This window comes from Bombina bombina, chromosome 1 (assembly GCF_027579735.1).
Source record: "Bombina bombina isolate aBomBom1 chromosome 1, aBomBom1.pri, whole genome shotgun sequence".
Taxonomy (NCBI): domain Eukaryota; kingdom Metazoa; phylum Chordata; class Amphibia; order Anura; family Bombinatoridae; genus Bombina; species Bombina bombina.
The window spans coordinates 964,249,318-964,274,375 of record NC_069499.1 but is presented as its reverse complement, the minus strand read 5'-3'; positions in this window follow the sequence as shown (position 1 = coordinate 964,274,375).

Sequence of the window (25,058 nt, the reverse complement as noted above, 5' to 3'; positions counted from 1 at the left end):
TCTGATACTGTTCATGTAAAGTACATATTTATACCTATATACTGTATCTATAGGAATAGATATACATGTATAAAAGTGCACCACTCATAATCAAGCCCTAAATATTTCAGTCGAAATGATATGCCTTTAAAGGGCACTAACAGTTAAATAATTTAATTTATATTTATAAATCATATTTAATTATATTTGTTGTATAAATTTTGAAAAAAACTAATACTGTATAGTTTTAGTGTCCATAAAGCAATGCATGCTGCCATATTGTAACCTAAGTTTCCTTCTCTGCTGAGGCCAATTAGAGACAGTTATAAAAGGATCAACCAATGACTGTGTGGAATGTAATTTAAAAACAAAAAAAGAAGGTGCTCCAATGGCACAGTATGTTTGATCCAAGTTGAGATTCCAATCACTTACACACCACAAAGACCTGTACTCACAATTTCCCAAGAATCACACAGGTGCTAAATGCACAATCTGGGTAGATTTGGAACCTCCCAGCTAGCTCACTCCAGGATCCACAGTTTTCCAGGACAATGCAAAAGTGAAGCACAAACACCCTCCAAAAAAAAAAAAAAAAAACAAGAAAAGAGCGCTACACAAGTATATATTAAGTATCAAAAACTGACCTTCTACATTTTAAAAATACTTGAATGAAACAAGATCCTACAGCATACAATAGTTATATGCCTTGACAATAATAACAATCAGTGTCATACTGCAATATTAGTTAACTAAAATTACTTCCCAGAGGTTTTTGAACTAATGTTGTACAGTTACTTCTTGTAACAACGTTAATATTCAAGAAATGTAGCTAAAAAGTAGTATCTACTCAGGAATTGAATATCACTAGTAGTAGCTACAATATAGCACTTGATGTGGATATGAAGTAAGGAGTAAGGATTAAGGAATACCCCTATGGCTTCTAAAGCAGAGTAAGATAGCAGGCAGGGGAGAATAAGTGGTTAATGCATATAGGCAGTCTTTAAGTTTAGTATAAGAAGATGGAACAATATATGATTAAGCACGCAAGTACTGATAGTCCAAATAACAGGTTTGATGAATATAATTATGCAAGCCAGATGACAAGCTTACGGCTAGATTATGAGTTGTGCGTTATGAGTGAAAAAGCCTCATAACGCTGCTTTTTCACTACCGCTGGTATTACGAGTTTTTCAGGTATAGCTGTACCGCACACTTTTTTGGCTGTAACGCAACGTAACTACCGCACCTTTCAAAAAGTCCTTTTTTAATGGGACTTCCATAGCGCCGGTAATACGAGTTTTGCCTGGGAGGCCAAAAAATGAGCGGTACACCCTATACCGTTGAGATTTGTACCTTCATCTAAAGTCAGTAGTTATGGGTTTTATGCTACAAATCTGTAGCAAAAAACTCATAACTAAAGTGTTACAAAGTACACTAACACCCATAAACTACCTATTAACCCCTAAACCGAGGCCCTTCCACATCGCAAACACTAAAATAAAATTTTAACCCCTAATCTGCCATTCCGGACATCGTCGCCACTATAATAAATATATTAACCCCTAAACCGCTGCACTCCCGCATTGCAAACACTAGTTAAATATTATTAACCCCTAATCTGCTGCCCCAATGTCACCACAGTCACTATACTAAAGTTATTAACCCCTAAACCTAACCCTAAGTCTAACACCCCTAACTTTAATATAATTAAAATAAATATAATTAAAAATGACTATCATTAACTAAATAATTCCTATTTAAAACTAAATACTTACCTGTAAAATAAACCCTAAGCTAGCTACAATATAACTAATAGTTACAATGTAGCTATCTTAGGTTTTATTTTTACTTCACATGCAAGTTTCTATTTATTTTAACTAGGTAGAATAGTTAGTAAATAGTTATTAACTATTTACTAGCTACCTAGTTAAAATAAATACAAATTTACCTGTAAAATAAAACCTAACCTGTCTTATACTAACACCTAACATTACACTACAATTAAATAAATTACATTAATTAAATAGAATTAACTAAATTACAAAAAAAACACACAAAATTACACAAATTAAAAAAGAAATTATCAAATAATTAAACTAATTACACCTAATCTAATAGCCCTATCAAAATAAAAAAGCCTCCCCAAAATAAAAAAACAAAGAAATCAGCTCTTTTACCTGTAAAAAAAAAATACAAACAACCCCCAATAGTAAAACCCACCACCCACACAACCAAACCCCCCAAATAAAATACTATCTAAAAACATAAGCTCCCCATTGCCCTGAAAAGGGCATTTGGATGGGCATTGCCCTTAAAAGGGCATTTAGCTCTTTTCCATTGCCCAAAGTCCCTCATCTAAAAATAAAACCCACCCAAAAAAAGCTTAAAAAACCTAACACTAACCCCCGAAGATCCACTTACAGTTTTTGAAGACCGGACATCCATCCTCATCAAGCCGGGAGAAGTCTTCATCCAAGCGGGCAGAAGTCCTCAACGAAGCCAAGAGAAGTATTCATCCAAACGGCAAGAAGTGGTCCTCCAGGCGGACAGAAGTCTTCATCCAGACGGTATCTTCTATCTTCATCCTTCTGACGCGGAGCGGCTCCATCTTCAAGACATCCGGCGTGAAGCATCCTCTCTTATTTCGACGGCTACTGAAGAATGAACGTTCCTTTAAGGGACATCATCCAAGATGGCGTCCCTTGAATTCCAATTGGCTGATAGAATTCTATCAGCCAATCGGAATTAAAGTTGAAAAAATCCTATTGGCTGATGCAAACAGCCAATTGGATTGAGCTTCAATCCTATTGGCTGATCCAATCAGCCAATAGGATTGAGTTTGCATTCTAATGGCTGTTCCAATCAGCCAATAAAATGCGAGTTCAATCCTATTGGCTGATCCAATCAGCCAATAGGATTTTTTCAACTTTAATTCCGATTAACTGATAGAATTCTATCAGCCAATCGGAAATCAAGGGAAGCCATCTTGGATGACGTCCCTTAAAGGAACCTTCATTCTTCACTAGCCGTCAAAAGAAGAGGATGCTCTGCGCCGGATGTCTTGAAGATGGCGTCAGAAGGATGAAGATAGAAGATGCCATCTGTATGAAGACTTCTGCCCGCCTGAAGAACCACTTCTTGCAGCTTGGATGAAGATTTCTCCGAGCTTGATGAGGATGAATGTCCGGTCTTCAAAAACTGTAAGTGGATCTTCGGGGTTAGTGTTAGGTTTTTTTTAAGGGTATATGGTTTATTGGGTGGGTTTTATTTTTAGATTAGGGATTTTGGGCAATGGAAAAGAGCTAAATGCCCTTTTAAGGGCAATGCCCATCCAAATGCCCTTTTCAGGGCAATGGGGAGCTTTTAAGGCCATTTTAAGGGCTATTGACAGTTTAGTTTAGGCTAGGGTTTTTTATTTTGGGGGGGCTTTTTTATTTTGATAGGGCTATTAGATTAGGTGTAATTAGTTTAAATATTTGATCATTTCTTTTTTATTTTGTGTAATTTAGTGTTTATTATTTGTAATTTAGTTAATTGTATTTAATTAATGTAATTGATCTAATTTTAGTGTAATATTACGTGTTAATGTAAGACAGGTTAGGTTTTATTTTACAGGTAAATTTGTATTTATTTTAACTAGGTAGTTAGTAAATAGTTAATAACTATTTACTAACTAGTCTGCCTAGTTAAAATAAATACAAACTTAGCTGTGAAATAAAAATAAAACCTAAGATAGCTACAATATAACTATTAATTATATTGTAGCTAGGTTAGGTTTTATTTTATAGGTAAGTATTTAGTTTTAAATAGGAATTAGGTATTAATTGTAATTTTTATTTAGTTTTATTTTAATTATGTTAAAGTCAGTGATGTTAGGGTTAAGGTTACGTTATGGTTAGGGTTAGACTTAGGGTTATGTTTAGGGGTTAATATCTTTAGTATAGTGGCGGCGACGTTGGGGGCGGCAGATTAGGGGTTAATAAGTGTAGGCAGGCATCAGCGATGTCGGGGGTGGCAGATTAGGGGTTAATAAGTGTAATGTAGGTAGCAACGACATTGGGGGCAGCAGATTAGCGGTTAATAAGTGTAGGTAGGTGGCGTCGATGTCGGGGGTGGCAGATTAGGGGTTAATAAGTGTAATGTAGGTGTTAGTGATGTCGGGGGTGGCAGATTAGGGGTGTTTAGACTCGGGGTTTATGTTAGGGTGTTAGGTGTAAACATAACTTTTCTTTCCCCATAGGAATTAATGGGGCTGCATTACGGAGCTTTACGCTCCATTATTGCAGGTGTTAGGCATTTTTTTAGCCAGCTCTCCACATTGATGTCTATGGGGAAATTGTGCACGAGCATGTAAATCCAGCTCAAAGCAGCACTGGTATTTGTGTGCGGAATGGAGCTCAACGCTGACATATTGCCTGCTAACGCCTGGGTTTTTGCAAACCTGTAATAGCAGCGCTATAGGGAGGTAAGCGGTGGAAATAACTTGCAAGTTAGTACCGAGCCGCTCATAATGCAAAACTCGTAATCTGGCCGTTAGTTAGTAGAAGGCAAGTATGCAAAGCGTTAAGTATAACAGGTGCTGCAGATTGTCATATGCAAAAGGAAGACAGGATTCAAAAGTATTTACTTTGCAAGTCAATCCGAAGAGTAATCTTAACAGTCAAATAAGTAGAAATTGAATGACATCTTAGGCAGATGCTTATACTTGCGGTTGTTTATCCTAGGAGAAACAAGCTGTTGTATGTGGAGCGTGATCTGAGTAGCGAGGTTCTTCCAGGTTTGTATCCAGTCATCTGATTGCCTGTGAAACAGAAAGAGACAGACTGAAGGATCCTGAGCTGTGATAGGGAAATCTGATGCAATGTTGTAAGATCCGGCTCAAAGTGATAGAAGTTCAGCAACAGCAATTGTGAGCATGGATGATCAAAGGCAGGCTAGAAATACAAAAGACCCGAAGAAGCCTTTAGTGAGTAATAAAGCTAATCCTTTAGGAAAGATTATAGCTAACTGCTTGGCGTTAATCAAGCAATAAGGTCTGTGTGAAGCTTTCTAAAATATGGTTTGAAGAGGGAGGGGCTTAGAGTTAAAGTGTTATGACAGATCCCCCATCTCAAGGAAAACTCTATGAGGGTTTCAATCTAGGTTTCTATGGATACTGTCTATGAAAAGAAGAAACAATCCTAGGTGCGTGTACATCATTGTAAAGAACCCATGAATTTTCCTCTGGCCCATAACCACGCCAGCTGATGACAAACTCTAATCTTTTCCTAGAATAGCGTGAATCAATGATCTGTTCAATTTCATATTCATCATGATCTTTTTCCAAGATGGGTGGAGATGGAGACAAGAGACGATTTGGGTTGATGTCCTTTATATCCTTGATGTAGGGCTTTAAAAATGACACGTGGAATGAACAATGAATCTGATAATTATCGGGTAAATCCAGTATAACAGCTTTGGGATTAATAATCTTTTTGAAAGAGAATGATTCAATGAACGTATTTGTTAGTTTTTTATATGGCACCTGTAACGTCTAATGTTTTGTAGAAAGCCAGACTAAATTACCTATTTGATATTGAGGAGCAGTTCTTCTGCACAGATCATAGTAAGTCTTATGTTTAGCTTTAGTTTCAGCGATATATTGTTTCAGGAGTTAAGATTCCGTTTTAGGTTTAAGGAAAATTCAGAAGCTGCAGGAGAGTTAGAGATAAATTTACAATTGGTGATAGTGGTAGGATGAAATCCATAAGTTGCATAGAATGGAGTCTTTTTGCTGAAAGTATTAACTGGGTTATTGTAGGCAAATTCTTCCATTGGTAATAACTGTAACCAATAGTCCTGTGAATGGGATATATAGCAGCGAACGAGGTGTTCAATTATTTGATTTACTCTTTCAGTGAGTCCATTTGTTTGAAGGTGATATGCAGTGGAAAGTCTGGAGTAAATATTAAGAGAATTATATACAGCCTTTCAGAAGTAAATTGTGAGCCTCAATGTGTGATTATTGTAGTGGGTAGGCCGTGTAATTTTACAATGTGTGTGATATGAAAACTTCTGCTGTTGTCTTTGGGGTTGGTAATTGTTTCAGAGGAACAAAATGAGACAGTTTAGTGAGGTGACAGTTTAGTGAGTGATATTGAGTTGAGAAGAGGGAGGTAACTCCATTATAAAGTCCATTAATATAATAGACCAAGGGGTATCAGGTACAGGAATGGGAGTTAAAAACCCAAATGGCTTCATATGCTTCATATGATCCAATTTATTTTGTGCACCAATCTTGCAAGACGACATAATTGTGAATAATGGAATTCATGTTAGGCCACTAAAAATATCTCTTAATCAGTTCAGAGGTTTTATTTATACCTGAATGACCAGATAAAGGGGAGTCATGGAAATGTTGGAGAAGAAGGCTGTGTAGAGAAGCGGATACATAGATTTGATCCTTGTGGTAATAAAGTCCGGAAGAATCATACCTTAAACTCTTAATAGGTAGTTCTTCATCATCCTTGAGGGCCTGTATGATCTATTCATTAAAGGATGAAGAGGTTGCAATTATTTTCTCTTAAGGAATTATATGGGAAGTGTTTTCGGTATTGAAAGAGTTTTCCAGAGACCTGGATAAGGCATCAGCCTTAGTATTTCTAGAACCTGGGCGATAGGTCAGTAAAAAGTCGAATCTATTAAAGAAAATACTCCTATCATACCTGTCTGGAGGATAAGGTTTTGTTTTTCTTTAAATATTCTAGGTTTTAATGGTCGGTAAATATTAAAAATGGTTTCAAAGTCCCTTCCAATAGGTGGCACCAGATTTCAAGTGCAGATTTGATAGCCAACAATTCCTTGTTGCCCACAGAATAATTTAACTCTGTGGGGGGGAAATGTTCTAGAGTAGAATGCAATGGGATGTGAAACAGATGAGGTTTGAGCTTTTTGAGAAAGAACAGCTCCGATCCCAATATTTGAGACATCTACCTCTAGGATAAATCTTTGTAACGATTTGACTGTAGTAGGTTTAGGCCAGATTGAGATTGCGGATGCTTTATCAGGGTCCATTTGGATTGCAAAATGAAAAAGAATACGAGGAGCACAGGTTGGGTGAGTTGCAAATAAAAGGTTTATTAAACAAAACAATCGCGCAACAGCGCAAATGAGTGAGGGGGGGAAAACAACCTCTTAGGACTTAACCTATAATTAGCGGTGGGACAGCAAAAACGGGGGACCGGTCTGGCAAGGAAAATGGACGGAACCTCTATCCTCCATAACTAGTGCTCAGGACTGACATAGAGAGCACTTAGTATACGCGAGCTGCACACTTGATCACAGTATGTCAATAATTAATCTGTGAAGCACGCCGCGCAACAGGCTACTCTCCCCTAACTATTTTCCTTAATTTGGAGTAACCTGAGTCTCTACATTCTTTGCGTGTGCTTTTTGTATATTCATTGAAATATTTTCAGCGGCTGTAGCGGTCAGGTATGAGTGAAGGGGTTAATACTGATGATACTCCAGTGTTGCTATTTTCTCTAAGGAATGCACAGGAAAGAGACACTATCCAAGTGGATTATAACAAAGTCTTTTCCACAGATAAATCTCATTATAGCTTGGCTGCTCTGTTTGAAGAATTGGAGTTCCTTCTGCTCAAAGAGAATAAGCTGGGTTGGGACATAAAAACCCTGATCAAATATCAGGAATTGGGCATTATACCCAGGGGGCTACGGCTCAATAAATTCCCCACGTTTGTTACGGATGATAAGGTATTCATTGACCTTTGGAATGGCCACCTGACTACTTGCTCACTGAAACTGATGAACCTGATCTGTGAGTTTAAAAAAAAGTCCCTGGATGAGCTGGCAATCAAAATAAAGGAAATTCAGAGGGAACTTAACAACAGAAGCAAGGAGACAAGCTATATCAAGTTTGATACTACATTACAACAAATTGTAGCAGAAGCTAAGACCTTACTACTTGAAGTGAAACACAACAAATACCTGCGTGATCAATCGGACTATGACCTGAATCGGGTATATGTCTGGAATAAGAGGGACAGGTATATGCTAAAAAAGGACCAAAACAAAAACACCTATTTTCCCAATCAACATAGGGGAAGAAACAAGCAGAGGTGAAACAGAGGAAGAAGGGTCAATTTTTATGACAGTGAGGGGGAGTCATACGACGAGGGCTCTGGATCAGGTGGGGAAGAATTACCACCTAAAGAACAGGTGACAAGACCCAAAGAGAGCTCAGCAACAACAGTGCTCCCACCTCCAATACTAAAGACCCAGGTTGTTCAATCACACTCACACTACAGAGAAGAACCAGAATGTGCAGGGGCAACCCCGAGGGATACCAGAGAGACAGAGAATGCCCATCTAGAACAGGTTTTTCGGGTCCCCCAAAGAGCACCAGACGGGGGGGGAGGAAAAACAATGGAGCCAAACACACAGTTCAAAGATCAAAGGAGGTACCCCCAGAGAAGAGGACGACGAAGGGGCAATTTACAGAATGTTCTGAATCTATCAAACCATGTGTTAAATAAATATGAACTGGAGAGTGCATGGAAGTGGAAGTTCCATTTGAGCAACAGGGAAATGGTGATCAAAACACTCATCGTGAAATTCAAGTCAAAACAAGATTGGTACAATTTGTCAAAAATACACCACACCATTTTTGTATATATTTGGGCTGTTGATGTATTCGATAATTTCTGTGTCCTTATTGTACACATATATCTATTGTTGTTGATGTTTATGTATTATAACTGCATCAGGAGTCTTTATCTAACATTGTATGATTATCTAAAATCTCTGTGTACTAATCTGTACTCTGCAATTGGTTCCCTCTGGGTTTTTTTGTAAAAAGGGGTCGGTCCCCCCTAACCAATGGGAAGCTGACTGCTAGCCTTTTAAAGAGCACACACAAATGTTTTAACCAGGTAATGAGTAAGGCAATCTGCTGAAACGCGTATACCTGTCTATTTTGCAGTCTGTTTCTAACAGTAGATTTTTTCAGTTCTGTATTAACCCTGGGGAGGTTGTTTCCCCCCCACCTCACACTGTATGTTTGGTTTGTCAGTGACTTATCGCTGTGTGTATACCTCACTCATTTGCGCTGTTGCGCGATTGTTTTGTTTAATAAACCTTTTATTTGCAACTCACCCAACCTGTGCTCCTCGTATTCTTTTTCATTTTGCTTCGTATGGCCATTTCGAGTGAGCACAGGTGAGGAGTGGGCTCGATATCCTGACCGCTTAGCCTGCTTGTTAGTAGGGATGTTTGGAGAGGAGGAGCCATATACGGAACCGACTGAGGAGGTTGTTTGGGAGCTGCACACTACCGGTTACTGACGGAGACACTGACCACACGGTGGCAATTTGTGAATACAGGACGATTCCCGGTGGCTGTCAGTAGGATCGGAGGTACGTGTCTGTTTTGTCCTAAACAGTTTATACACAGTTATCCTGTTTTCTGACCTCTTGGGACTTACCTATAACTAGCGGTGGGACAGCAAAAACGGGGGACCGGTCTGGCAAGGAAAACTGACGGAACCTCTATCCTCCATAACTAGTGCTCAGGACTGACATAGAGAGCACTTAGTATAAGTGAGCTGCACACTTGATCACAGTATGTCAATAATTAATCTGTGAAGCACGCCGCGCAACAGGCTACTCTCCCCTAATTATTTTCCTTACTTTGGATTACTTCCATTTGGATTGCATTGGGAGAAATAATATAACCTAGGAATTTTATGGTGACGGTGTGGAATTGACACTTTTCTAATTTTGCATACAGTCGATGGTCTCTGGGTCTGGCCAAGACCCAACTGAGGTGTTTTATATGTTCTTCTCTATTTCTGGAAGATATGAGGATATCATCTAGATATTTAACTACGCATATAACCATTAAATCTCTGAAAATATTGATAATAAAAAACTGAAAAGTTGCATGGGCATTACAAAGCCCAAAAGGCATAACATTGTACTGAAATAACCTGGATCGGGTCCTGAAAGTCGTTTTCCCCTCATCACCCTCCTTTATTTGAAGGAGATTGTAGGCTCCCTTTAAGTCTAGTTTAGTATAGATGGTAGCTTCATTAAGACGTTCCAGGAGTTTTGGTATGAGTGGAAGAAGGTATCGATTTTTTCTGGCTATAGAATTAGGAGATCTGTAATTAATTATAGGCCTTAAAGAACCATCCTTATTGGTGACAAAAAATATTAAGATTCTCATCTAAATATTGATGTAGATGCTGTAATTCTATCTGAGATAGTGGATATATTCGTCCAAATGGAATGTTAGACCCTATTTTAATATCAATGGGGCAATCATATATTCTAAAGTTTTCTGCCTCCTTTAGGTCGAATACATCAGCAAAGTCATCATATTCTTTAGGTACAGCCTTGCGTATTTGGGCGATAGTTACATATGGATAGCACGTCTCTTTACAATAAAGTGATTGAAGTTTTACTTCCTTTTGAGCCCAATCAATATTAGGGTTGTGTTTTCTCAACCATGGTAGGCCTAAAATTATAGAATGTAAGGAGGAAGGAATCACATCAAATGTAAGTTAATCGTTATGTCCTTCTACAGTGGAAACTAAAAGTGGTATTGTGTGATGTGTTATTGGACCTTTAACCCCTTATTGACAGGACCATTTTTCAATTTTCTTACCCTTAAGGACCAGGGCTAAATTTACATTTCTGCAGTGTTTGTGTTTATCTGTAATTTTCCTCTTACTCCTTTACTGTACCCACACATATTATATACCGTTTTTCTCGCCATTAAATGGACTTACTAAAGACACCATTATTTTCATCATATCATATAATTTACTATATAAAAATTATAAAATATGATGAAAAAATTAAAAGAAACACACTTTTTCTAACTTTGACCCCCAAAATCTGTTACACATCTACAACTACCAAAAAACATCCATGCTAGTTTTTAAATTTTGTCCTGAGTTTAGAAATACCCAATGTTTACATGATCTTTGCTTTCTTTGCAAGTTATAGGGCAATAAGTACAAGTAGCTATTTCCAAACCATTTTTTTTTTAAAAAAATTAGCGATAGTTACATTGGAACACTTATATCTATCAGGAATCCTTGAATAACCCTTCACATGTATATATATTTTTTAGCAGACAACCCAAAGTATTGATCTAGGCCCATTTTGGTATATTTCATGCTACCATTTCACCGCCAAATGCGATCATATAAAAAAAATTGTAATCTTTTTCACAAATATTTTCACAAACTTTAGGTTTCTCACTGAAATTATTTACAAACAACTTGTGCAATTATGGCACAAATGGTTGTAAATGCTTCTCTGTGAACCCCTTTGTTCAGAAATAGCAGACATATATGGCTTTGGCCTTGCTTTTTAGTTATTAGAAAGCCGCTAAATGCTGCTGCGCACCACATTTGTATAATGTGCAGCAGTAAAGGGGTTAATTAGGTAGCTTGAAGGGTTAATTTTAGCTTTAGTGTAGCGATCAGCTTCCCACCTGACACATCCCACCCCTGATCCCTCCCTGACCCCCTCACACAGCTCTCTTCCCTCCCACATCCCACAATTGTCACCGCCATCTTAAGTACTGGTTGAAAGCCTGCCAGTACTAAAATAAAAGCCTTTTTTTAGCATTTATTTTATATATAAATAGTTACTGCAGTGTAGGTTCCCCCCATAATCCCCCAACCCCCATGACCCCCCCCCCCAAAAGCTCTCTTAACCTCCCCCCCTTTCCTATATGTGGCCATCTTAGGTACTGGTAGCTGTCTTCCAGTACCCAGTTTCTAATAAAATTTGCTAATTTTTTATTTTATTATATTTTTACCCCTTTTTTCGTAGTGTAGCTACCCCCCTCAATATCCTTCCCCCTCCCCCTCCCAGATCCCTTTATCAACAATTATTCCCCCTTCCCTCCTTCCCTTGCATATTGTGTGCACTCACTGCAAAGTGATCTCGCATGTGCGCTCCCGCCCCCCTCGGCGCACTCCCGGAACAGTGGCCGGAACTACTCCAGCGATGGGCCGCCCACCCACCTCCCTGTTATGGCTCCCACCATACAACAACACCATTGTTAGCTAATGCAGAGAGGGACACAAGTGGCTCTCTGCATCGGTAGGTAAAAAAAGGTTATTGCAGTGAAGCCATCATGATCGCTTCCACCGCTTGGACCCCTAAGGACATATAGGGTACGTCCTTGGTCATTAACTGACATTTTTTGTAGGACGTACCCAGTACGTCCTTGGTCCTTAAGGGGTTAAGAAAATAAGACCCATCAATAACTTTGACAAATATAGGATTCTGCTTTAACACATAAGGGATTTTATGTTTATTTACAAGTTTAGCATCTAGTCCGAAAGCTCCCGAATCAATCAAAGCTTCTGTCTTGACTTGCTGATGATCCCACTGTAATGACAAAAGTAGAGAGCTATGGGTATTTGATTTATTTGTTATCAGAAATTTTATGAAATGAGTCTTACCTTTCTTTTGTCTAGAAAAGGATGGGCATGAAGATACAATGTGGTCCTTGCTAGTACAATAAAGGCATAGGTTAGCCAGACATCTCCTAAATTTCTCATCTTGCGATAGAGGTACTTTGATTATGCCTATTTCCATAGAGGTGGATGTGGTAGATGAACTGTCAGAAAAGTAAGGGGATTTTTTATAAGTTGTTTCAGGATGATACCTTTCAGCTCTCCTTTCTCTCAACCTTCTATCTATAGAAGTGCAAGTTTTGATCAGAGATTCTAACTTATCAGGTATATCAATACGGGATAGCTCATCCTTTAGGGATTCTGACAGTCCCAATCTAAATTGATTCGTTAGGCTAATCTGATTCCATAGTGAGTCGGTGGCCCATAGCGGGAATTCTGCCACGTAATCCTCAACGGGACTGTCCTCATATAAATTAGCCATGGCAGAGAAAAAGTTATCTAATGAATCCAGAATGTTGTCATTACTCTCAAAAAACCTATTAGTCTAGTTTCGGGCTTCACCAGTTAAATAGGAAATAGTAGTACATGCTTTAATCCTCTGTGTGGCATATGTCTTAGGTTTCAAGTAAAGAGTAGTTTACAAGTGTTTCTGAATTCTCTAAAATTCTTTCTATTTCCTGAGAAAGATATGGGAGGATGTTTCAGGGGGATATGATGTTTTAGCGGACATTAGATCCTTCATTAGATTTCTGAGAGTAGAATTCTCAGCTTGGAGTTCAGTTAAACCCCTAGCAAGAAAATCAACGTTTTGATTTAAAGTATTAATATGTGTGCTGATTTAATTTAGAGGACGAAACCCCCTCACAGCTGTGTGTTTTCAGTATAAGACTGTTGTCCATTGTATTAATATGGCATAATGTGCAACCTTATATAACATACATATCCAGCGTCAGACCCAGCTGACAAATGTCCCTTTATATTGGGTTAGATAATGTTCAGGAATTTGTAGGTATACACTTATGTAACCACTTGCGCCCCCCTTCACCTCACTTCGTCTGGTCCTGGGGACAGTTCCGGCCTTCTCCGGTTAGAATGTCAGTGACATCTGCGGTAATCCTTGGTTCTAACCTGTGGTGTACCGGTCTTCCCTATCCGGCTGCCTCTACTGACCCTCCTCAGACTCGTTACAGGGTGGGGGGCGTGGTCCGGCGTAAGCGTGTTCCTTGCGTTCCAACTTCCGGTTGGTGGGAATGGTGGTAGTGCTTAACAGAGTTGATTATATTGAGGAGGCTTATCGCCAGCTCAATGATACTAATGTCTACATGAAATTGGGAAAAAATCCTACCTTTGAATACCAGAGACTTGTGTACGACATATTGGATGATGGGAGAGAAGCGGGATTTTTTGATAGTGACACACATGATTATCTTTATGTAAAAATTTTCACCACCTTCCAAAAGTGCACAAGTCTCTGGAATCTATTAAGGGTAGGCCCATTGTTTCGGGCATTGGCTCTCTCTTGGAGAGATTATCAGCCTGGATAGACAGCATCCTTCAGCCCCTAGTCCAACTTATCCCAAGCTTTCTAAAAGATACCAAACATCTCTTGAATCTCTTGGATAAGGAAGTCTGGTCTCAGGATTACATATGGCTAACTGTGGATGTAGTGGGGCTGTATTCAGCCATTCCACACAGTTTAGGTTTACAATCAGTAAGATTTTTCCTAGACAGATTTAGTGATTATTCAACAGATTTCAAGAACTATGTAATGGATGTGATAGAGTTTTTACTCAATCACCACTATTTTCTGTTTGAAAATGAGTTTTTTCTCCAGAAACGTGGAACAGCTATGGGGGCGAAATTCGCCCCCTCCTATGCCAACCTATTTATGGGTTGGTGGGAGCTGTTCCACGTTTATGGACAGGAAAACTCTTTTCGTCAATGTATCAGATTCTACAGGCGTTACATTGACGACCTGCTCTTTATCTGGGAAGGTACATTACAGGAAGTAGATCAGTTTGTTGCATCCCTCAATGTTAACAGATGCGGTTTAAGTTTCACATATACATGTGACTGTACCAAGATTCCCTATCTTGATCTAACATTGATAGGTGATGTTTGTAGCAATACCATCTCTACTGAACTGTACTCCAAACCCATCAAGTCCAATGCTTTGCTGCATGCAAAGAGCTTGCATCCCAAAAGCACTGGATTTGGTATGATAAAGGGTGAAATGATCAGGTTAAAACGTAACTGTTCTAATAAAGAAACTTTTTTGTCAGAGAGTACCATGCTAACACAGAAATTTCTTGAACGCGGGTACACAATGCCAGTGATAGATAAAGCTCTAACACAGGTACAAGCTTTGGATAGGTCTTCTCTACTAAGGGACAGATTCAAATCTAGGCCAAATAGTCAAACTAAACAAGAAGAAAAGATTATCTTCAGCACTAGGTACAGTAGACAATATGATCAGATAATCAAGATTATTAAACAGAACTTGCCTATGCTTATGGGAGACGCTTCTTTAAACCCTATTATTAAAAGGGGTTTTCGTTTCGTCTCAAGACGCAATCAAACTTTGGGAAATTGTTTGTCACCCAGCATGATCCGCTCTCAGACCAAGCAAGGCAACTGGCTGGCGACCCATGGTCACTTCAAATGTGGGAAAACCAACTGTAAAGCCTGTGGTCATGCTGAGGTCTCTAAACATTTCCAATCCTGCGTCACCCAAAGAATTTACAATTTGGAACATTTTTCAAATTGTAGGAACAAATATGTTGTTTATTTAGTCAGATGTCACTCATGTAATCTTCAATATGTGGGTAAGACTACAAGGGAAGCCCGTGAAAGGATTAGAGAACATCTTAATGATATCTCTAATATCTCTCCGTGTTCAGCACTGGCAGAGCACTTTATAGTCAAACATGACTGTAAAGTGAACACATTCAAGTGGCTTGTGATAGAACAAATTCGTCGCCCCCAAAGGGGGGGAAATCTGGATGAGATCCTCTCCAAGAGAGAAGCGTTTTGGATTTTTGTTCTGAGAACAAGAGTACCACTTGGCTTCAATATTGATTCTGACATCATAAATGTCTGGAAATAGGAACTTAAAATCACCCTGGTAGTACAGATTTATCATAATACAATGTTAGAGTAGGGCTTATGGAACCACCCAACAGAGTGGATATCCTGGTAGGAAGAATTAAGAGGTACCCATGCTATCTGGACCCTTAGTACTTAGTTCATCCAGGTGCTATGGACACCATAGGAGATAATTCCGTGTCTTTAAGTATCTTACTTTATTATCACACTTTCCCTCCGGGGAGGGTTGGTGATTAGAGTGGGGTTTGCTATAATAGGGGTCATTAGGGGCACATACATATTAAAACCTCTATATAAGCTCAATACTATAGTACATATAATGTATGTTCCTGACCAATCACTGCTGAAAAACACTTGCTATGAGAATCTATGGCTTTTTGCAGTTCTCTCAATGTGGTATAAAACCTAAGATTTAGTGATAAAGTTTTTTGATTAAGAAGAGCTTTGATTTGGCAAAGGGACGATAGTTCAAGTGACAACTTTTACAGTTAAAAATGTCCTTAAATTTATGTGACAAAATATGTTAATAGTCCAGGAAACCTTTCCCCCCAGTCAAATTCTATTTCTATTTTTATTCTCTTTTTCCTCTTTTCTTTTCTTTTCTTTCTTTTTGAGCTCACTATTATAAGTTTACACGTTGAGAGCCTGCAATCAACATAACAAAAATTAAATAAATAAAAATTAAATAAAATTTAAATAAAAATCAAAGGTAAAATTAATTAATATTGATTAAATATAACATTTGATTAGTGAAATTAAATTTTACATGTCTGAGCGATGTTTTTAGCAGGCACGTCTGTACATATACATTTTTCAGCAGCCTTTACTATCATTGTAGTGTGTATTATTGTATTGTGTTTCATTACTATTAGTCTCTGTTGCACATAAGCTTTTAACATTTGATAATCTGTTTGTTTACAACATGCATTTTCTGTTATATGCATTTTTCAAGGGGTTAAATTTTAAGAGGGTGTTCTCTCAACCGTAATTAACTGATTGTTCTGTACACCAATCAACCAATCAGCAATACCTTTAGGGTATATACATGCTTAGCAGAGTATAATGTACAGGTCACAGATGAAGGCGTGAGCCGAAACGCATCTGACCACTTAGTCTACATGTAGTTTTTATGTCCTATTATTTTACTTTCTATTTTGCTCACAATAAAGGTGCATTGGATTTCAAATTTCGCTTGAGACCCGCTTTCTTTGTATACACTTGGAATTAGATCGACAGCTACACGGACCAATCCAACAAACGATGCACTCGGTAAGGGCTGTCAGGGACTTTTAGCTCTGTGCTCAACATCCACAGGCCAAAGTCAATAGCAAAAAAAGGAAAGGATTGGATAGAGCACCGACAGTTTAAAACATAATTTTCTTTATTTGTAAATCTTTAAAACAAACAGGATTAAAAAGGATAACAGGATGATATGTCCTAAAAAAGAGCCAGCTCACACAGCTGACATGTTTCGGCTGAATGCCGTTCTCAAGCAGCTATGAGAACGGCATTCAGCCAAAACATGTCAGCTGTGTGAGCTGGCTCTTTTATAGGACATATCATCCTGTTATCCTTTTTAATCCTGTTTGTTTTAAAGATTTACAAATAAAGAAAATTATGTTTTAAACTGTCGGTGCTCCATCCAATCCTTTCTTTGTTTTGTGATTTAATTTAGACCCATATCCACTGTGCTATTAAAGGCTTGATTAATCTGCAATATTCGTTAACTAAAATTACTTCCCAGAGGTTTTTGAACTATTGTACAGTTACTACTTGTAACAACGTTAATATTCCAGAAATGTAGCTAAAAAGTAGTATCTACTCAGGAATTGAATATCACGAGTAGTAGCTACAATATAGCACTTGATATCGACATGAAGTAAAGAGTAAAGACTTGTTGGTCTAAAGATTAATGTTACCACTGTGGATTTAACTTCTGATACCTGTTGCACTAGCCTGCTTATTCACAGCAACCACATCAACACTTTCATCTGGAAGTATCAGCTGACTGGATTCAGCTGCTGCAGGAAATCATTCCAAGTTCAGTGTGTTGCAGCTCCTTCCTTGCTCTGCAACAACAGGGGATAATACCAGTTTGCTTCACTCTCTGCCTAATACTTCTATCTGCTCGTATAACCGCAAGTATTCTGAAAATATTGAAGTGACTTATGAACTGTTATACTACCACTGCTTTATTTCTTGCTGTCAATCCACTGCCTACTCTCTGCAAACAGGATTAACCTTATTTTGTGCTTATGCTAACATATGAACTGCCTTGTGAAAACTACCATCATTTCTGCAAACACTTACATGCTGTGAACCTGTTTGCCTACTTACTGCATAGCTGATATACCATATTAACGACTTATGCTATATATTAATACTCTGCTTGTTGTCCCTGAATACAAATAAAAATTAGCAACTCAAGCAAATTAAGTTAACACTGTGCCTGCTGTTTCAAAACAGAACTCTTCTGAATTGCTGATTGTGGGCTCCATGTACTAAGCAGTCAGCGAGCTACCCGCAAAAAATCTTGCGTCAAAACTCGCAAACTGATATGTACAAAGTCGTCAACTATGTTCAAACCCGCATGTTTAAAATTGCGAGCATACTTATCTGCCAAACCTCGCTACCTCTCCATTTTTCACTGTAATTAGACACATTTGACCACCAACTCGCCATAAACTAATGTACTAAAAAATCTATTTGTCCGCTCACTACAATTTCCGCTCCCAACTCATTATTTTTGCCTCGCCACCTTTTAGGTGGTGGGCAAGGTACAAAAACATAGGAAAGTCAATGTAGACGCCAGTCTAGACATATATAAAAGGCAGTAATATAAGCATTGTACTTACATTCTTGATTTCAGAAGCTATGGAGACACTTCTGTATTTGTTTATTCTCCCTGTGATGCAAATCCGGTCTAGAAGACAGAATACTGGAAATGTCGCTAATCGATTGGTTAGAAGAAGTAGAGTTTGTGTCCCCCGTGTATTCCTTCCACGGGTTGGTTTGCACAGCCTTTCTGACCGAAAGATCATACAAAGATTCCGGCTTGATCGTGAATCCATATTACACCTGTATCGAGAGATTGAAGATTATTTTGAGCTATTCTTGGACTATTGAAACTATTAGCTGCATGGCATTTTATGGCAACAGGATCATTTCAGGCAGTTTCTAGTGTCATTAAAGGAATGAGTCAATCTGCTTTTTCATGCCACTTATCAAAAGTCATAGGGGCTATGATGATTATTTTTCCTCGATATGTTTGTTTGCCATCTACCCCAGAAGAATGGAAATCTATAAAGTCAAATTTCTATAGGATGGCTGGGATGCCCAATGTCCTAGTGGCCATAGACTGTACCCATGTTGCTGTAAGACCACTTCAAGCTCGTGAGGAGATCTATAGGAATAGTAAGCATTTACATTCCTTGAATGTTCAGATGGACTGTGACCCCTACATGAGGATAATCAATGTCCAATCAAACTACCCAGGCTCATGTCAGGATTCTTACATCTTAAGGCAGACTGGCTTATACCGGAAGTTCGAGGATGGAGATATGCCTGAAGGATGGCTTCTAGGTAAGCATAACTGGCGTCTAATTTGTCATTTTTAATTTCCATGTACATAAATTGCGCCAAATTTGTCGACTGTAATTAAAGTGTAAAGTGTTGTTTATTTTTAATTTGTATCGTATTAGTTCTCAATCTTTATAATTATTTTTATATTAATATTTATATTTCTTTTATGTCCTATTAGGAGATGGAGGGTACTCATGTACAGCTTGCATGTCACGTGTTAATAATTGGCCATACAATTCTACTGACATTTAAGTACATTAGCTTAGTCGCGGCGAGCGAGGCATCAAATTTATCAATAATCCGCCACTGCTTGCGGCGGGCTAGACATGTCTATTTATGGGTGGATTATTAGTACATAGTGACAGCGGACACCATTTCGCCCGCGGAGAGTAACAGCGAGTTTATCCGCATCTACAATGTTGTATTAATTGACGGCTTAGTACATGGAGCCCTGTAATCTTAATTATTAACTTGCTAAGCTATTCTATTAAATGCTAAGTGAATTGGATTCTGCTTATTTTGGGTTAATAATTAGAGCTGCGGAAACTGTTGGCACTTTACAAATAACTGATAATAATAATAATAATAATAATAATAATTAGCAGATACTTAATCGTAGCTACAAATCCACAAATTAATAGCTATTAAAACACTATTTCTTGTCATATATTTCATCCAAGCAATACTAACTGCAAGAAATTGTAGTCAGAATATTGCAGTAGGAAGCCATTCCTATCTGTTGGTTTCAGAATTTTTTTTGTAATAATTTCACCAATTTCGTTTGTTGTTAAGATTATATTCAGAGATTAATACTTTCTGTAAATTTAATATTAAAATTATTATTATTCATGTGATTTAAAAACAATTTTGCCTTTTCTGATGTCCTTTCCATATGATAATGATGTTGTTAAAATATTATTAATATTTAAATAAATTATTAATGAAAGGATTATTGTTCCACACCATCTTATCCTCAAAATAGCCATGTATATATTAGCATATGAAGGGGCCATGGTTTTACCCATGGCTGTTCCTTGTATCTATTTATAATGCTTGCCATTAAATTCAAAATAAGTATGGTAAGTACATACCCTATTCCATCTGCTACAAAAAGTACATGTGCTTCTGGAATGTCCCACTTTTTACACATGTATTTAAAAGCCTCAATACCTAAATCGTATGGGATATTAGTGAATAATGAGGAAACATCACATGTCATCCACAAAAATTCTGAATTCCATGTAACTCCTTCAAATGTCATGATGGCATCTGTGGAATCCTTTAATTATGATGTTATTGACTTCACCATAGGTTGTAGGAAATGGTCAATGTAAACCGAAAGATCAGCCAATAGGATTGAGCTTGCATTCTATTGGTTGATCCAATCAGCCAATAGAAGGCCAGCTCAATCCTATTGGCTGATTGGATCAGCCAATAGGATTGAAGTTCAATCCTATTAGTTGATTGCATCAGCCAATAGGATTTTTTCAACCTTAATTCTTGAATCTAATTGAATCTTGAATCTAATTGAATCTTGAATCTAATTGAATCTTGAATCTAATTGAATCTTGAATCTAATTGAATCTAAGGGACGCCATCTTGGATGACTCACTTAAAGAGATAATCATTCTGGAAGAAGGCTTCGTTGGAGAGGATGCTCCATGCCGGATGTCTTGAAGATGGAGCCGCTCCATGCCGGATGGATGAAGATAGAAGATGCCGCCTGGGTGAAGACATTTGCCCATCTGGAGGACAACTTCTCCCGGCTTGGATGAAGACTTCTCCCGGCTTTTCAGGAAAATGGGGAGCTTAGGTTTTTTTAGTTAGGGTTTTATTTGGGGGGGTTGGTTGTGTGGGTGGTGGGTTTTATTGTTGGGGGGGGTTATTTGTATTATTTGTTCAGGTAAAAGAGCCGATTTCTTTGGGGCAATGCCCCGAAAAAAAGGCCCTTTTAAGGGCTATTGGTAGTTTAGTTTAGGCTAGGGTTTTTTTTATTTTGGGGTGCTTTTTTTATTTTGATAGGGCTATTCAATTAGGTGTAATTAGTTTAAATATCTTGTAATTTGTTTTATATTTGTGTAATTTAGTGGGGGGGTTGTAATTTAGGTAATTGTATTTAATTTAGGTAATTTATTTAATTGTAGTGTAGTGTTAGGTGTTAGTGTAACTTAGGTTAGGTTTTATTTTACAGGTAAATTTGTATTTATTTTAACTAGGTAGTTAGTAAATAGTTAATAACTATTTAGTAACTATTCTACCTAGTTAAAATAAATACAAACTTGCCTGTAAAATAAAAATAAAACCTAAGCTAGCCACAATGTAACTATTAGTTATTTTGTAGCTAGCTTAGGGTTTATTTTATAGGTAAGTATTTAGTTTTAAATAGGAATTATTTAGTTATTAATAGTAGATTTAGATTTAATTTAATTATATTTAAGCTAGGGGGTGTTAGGGTTAGGGTTAGACTTAGGTTTAGAGGTTAATAAATATAGTATAGTGGCTGCGACGTTGGGGGCGGCAGATTAGGTGTTAATAAATGTAGATAGTTGGTGGCGATGTTAGGGACAGCAGATTAGGGGTTAATAATATTTAACTAGTGTTTGCGAGGCGGGAGTGTGTCGGTTTAGGTTTTAATATGTTTATTCTAGTGGCAACAATGTCCGGAGTGGCAGATTAGGGGTTAATAATTTTATATTAGTGTTTGCGATGCGGGAGGGCCTCGGTTTAGGGGTTAATAGATAGTTTATGGGTGTTAATGTACTTTTTAACACTTTAGTTATGAGTTTTATGCTACATCTTTTTAGTGTAAAACTCATAACTACTGACTTTAGAATGCATTACGAATCTTGACGAGATAGGGTGTACCGCTCACTTTTTGGCCAATTGAAAAAATACTATACGTAATTTGCGTAAGTTGATTTGCAGTAAGGCCAATAAAGTGTGCGGTGCCCCTAAATCTGCAAGACTCGTAATACCAGCGGTAGTGAAAAAGCAGCGTTATAACCTGATAACTCTGCTTTTTCACCTTACCATAAAACTCATAATCTAGCCATTAGTGACCAAATCCCCAAAGATTTTTATATACTTTCCTTGGGCCTAAGTAGGATAAAACAGTGGATTTCCCTTTAAGGCCACTATGTACAATCCATCTGTCCTCATCATAGACTGACAACTCTAATAGTTCAATGTTCAAAATATTCCACAGCACCATGATTGTAGATAAGACTTTATTGGAACATCAGGGTCATCAGATATACAAGCGATGTTTCAGGTTAACAACACTTAATCGTGCAACTCTAATAGTTTAGCCATATCATCTTGATCTGTATTATTGACTTCCATCATGTTGTTCCTGTTCCAAAGCTTTTAATACAGATACTGTTTTGATATCATATGAATTAAATTGATTTAGGCCCTAATGTATACTATCCTTTATATAGTAGCTTTTCAACGGCAGCTTGTGAATATATTTCTGGAGATCCAAATATATAATACATTTGTTTGGCGCACATTTAGGAGCAAATTGTAGGCCTTTTACCAAGACTTTTATTTCACTATTCGTAAGTTTTTTTGAGGACAAATTGTTATATCTTTAGTGGCTATATCTAGTAGATTTTGGCTTTTTTCCTTTCCCTGTACCATTCTTCCTTCTCTACATCCTCTCTTGGTTCTGCCCCCTTTTTTGTTGCCCACCTGTCGCTCATATTGTCCTCCCCTTTTTTTTGTTACATGATAATTCTCGTCCCTGAGCCTCATGTATGGAGGAGCTCTCTCCCTGTGCCCTCTCACTAAAAAAGGTGCTGGTCCTGAATCATATCTATGCTTCCTATCCATTGGCCTACTTGATCCATATTTTGATTTAGCTCCCTCAGGCCTAGATTTGGAGTTTGGCGGTAGCCGTGAAAACCAGCGTTAGAGGCTCCTAACGCTGGTTTTAGGCTACCTCCGGTATTTGGAGTCACTCAAAAAAGGGTCTAACGCTCACTTTTCAGCCGCGACTTTTCCATACCGCAGATCCCCTTACGTCATTTTCGTATCCTATCTTTTCAATGGGATTTTTCTAACTCCGGTATTTAGAGTCGTGTCTGAAGTGAGCGTTAGAATTCTAACAACAAAACTCCAGCCGCAGCAAAAAGTCAGTAGTTAAGAGCTTTCTGGGCTAACGCCGGTTCATAAAGCTCTTAACTACTGTACTCTAAAGTACACTAACACCCATAAACTACCTATGTACCCCTAAACCGAGGCCCCCCCCACATCGCCTCCACTCGATTTAATTTTTTTAACCCCTAATCTGCAGACCGCCACCTACGTTATCCTTATGTACCCCTAATCTGCTGCCCCTAACACCGCCGACCCCTATATTATATTTATTAACCCCTAACCTGCCCCCCACAACGTCGCAGCCAGCTACCTACAATAATTAACCCCTAATCTGCCGACCGCAAAGCGCCGCTACTTAAGTTATCCTTATGTACCCCTAATCTGCTGCCCCTAACACCGCCAACCCCTATATTATATTTATTAACCCCTAACCTGCCCCCCACAACGTCGCAGCTACCTACAATAATTAACCCCTAATCTGCCGACCGCAAAGTGCCGCTACTTAAGTTATCCTTATGTACCCCTAATCTGCTGCCCCTAACACCGCCAACCCCTATATTATATTTATTAACCCCTAATCTGCCCCCTCAACGTCGCCTCCACTTGCCTACACTTATTAACCCCTAATCTGCCGAGCGGACCGCACCGCTACTATAATAAAGTTATTAACCCCTAATCCGCCTCACTAACCCTATAATAAATAGTATTAACCCCTAATCTGCCCTCCCTAACATCGCCGACACCTAACTTCAATTATTAACCCCTAATCTGCCGACCGGAGCTCACCGCTATTCTAATAAATGTATTAACCCCTAAAGCTAAATCTAACCCTAACACTAACACCCCCCTAACTTAAATATAATTTAAATCTAACTAAATTAATTAACTCTTATTAAATAAATTATTCCTATTTAAAGCTAAATACTTACCTGTAAAATAAATCCTAATATAGCTACAATATAAATTATAATTATATTATAGCTATTTTAGGATTTATATTTATTTTACAGGTAACTTTGTATTTATTTTAACCAGGTACAATAGCTATTAAATAGTTAAGAACTATTTAATAGCTAAAATAGTTAAAATAATTACAACATTACCTGTAAAATAAATCCTAACCTAAGTTACAATTAAACCTAACACTACACTATCATTAAATTAATTAAATACAATACCTACAAATAACTACAATGAAATAAACTAACTAAAGTACAAAAAATAAAAAAGAACTAAGTTACAAAAAATAAAAAAATATTTACAAACATAAGAAAAATATTACAACAATTTTAAACTAATTACACCTACTCTAAGCCCCCTAATAAAATAACAAAGACACCCAAAATAAAAAAATGCCCTACCCTATTCTAAATTACTAAAGTTCAAAGCTCTTTTACCTTACCAGCCCTGAACAGGGCCCTTTGCGGGGCATGCCCCAAGAAGTTCAGCTCTTTTGCCTGTAAAAAAAAACATACAATACCCCCCCCCCCCAACATTACAACCCACCACCCACATACCCCTAATCTAACCCAAACCCTCCTTAAATAAACCTAACACTAAGCCCCTGAAGATCATCCTACCTTGTCTTCACCTCACCAGGTATCACCGATCGGTCCTGGCTCCAAAATCTTCATCCAACCCAAGCGGGGGCTGGCGATCCATCATCCGGTGGCTGAAGAGGTCCAGAAGAGGCTCCAAAGTCTTCATCCTATCCGGGAAGAAGAGTAGATCCAGACCGGCAACCATCATCTTCCAAGCGGCATCTTCTATCTTCATCCGATGAAGACCGGCTCCATCCTGAAGACCTCCACCGCGGACCCATCTTCATCCGGCGACGTCCAACTGAAGAA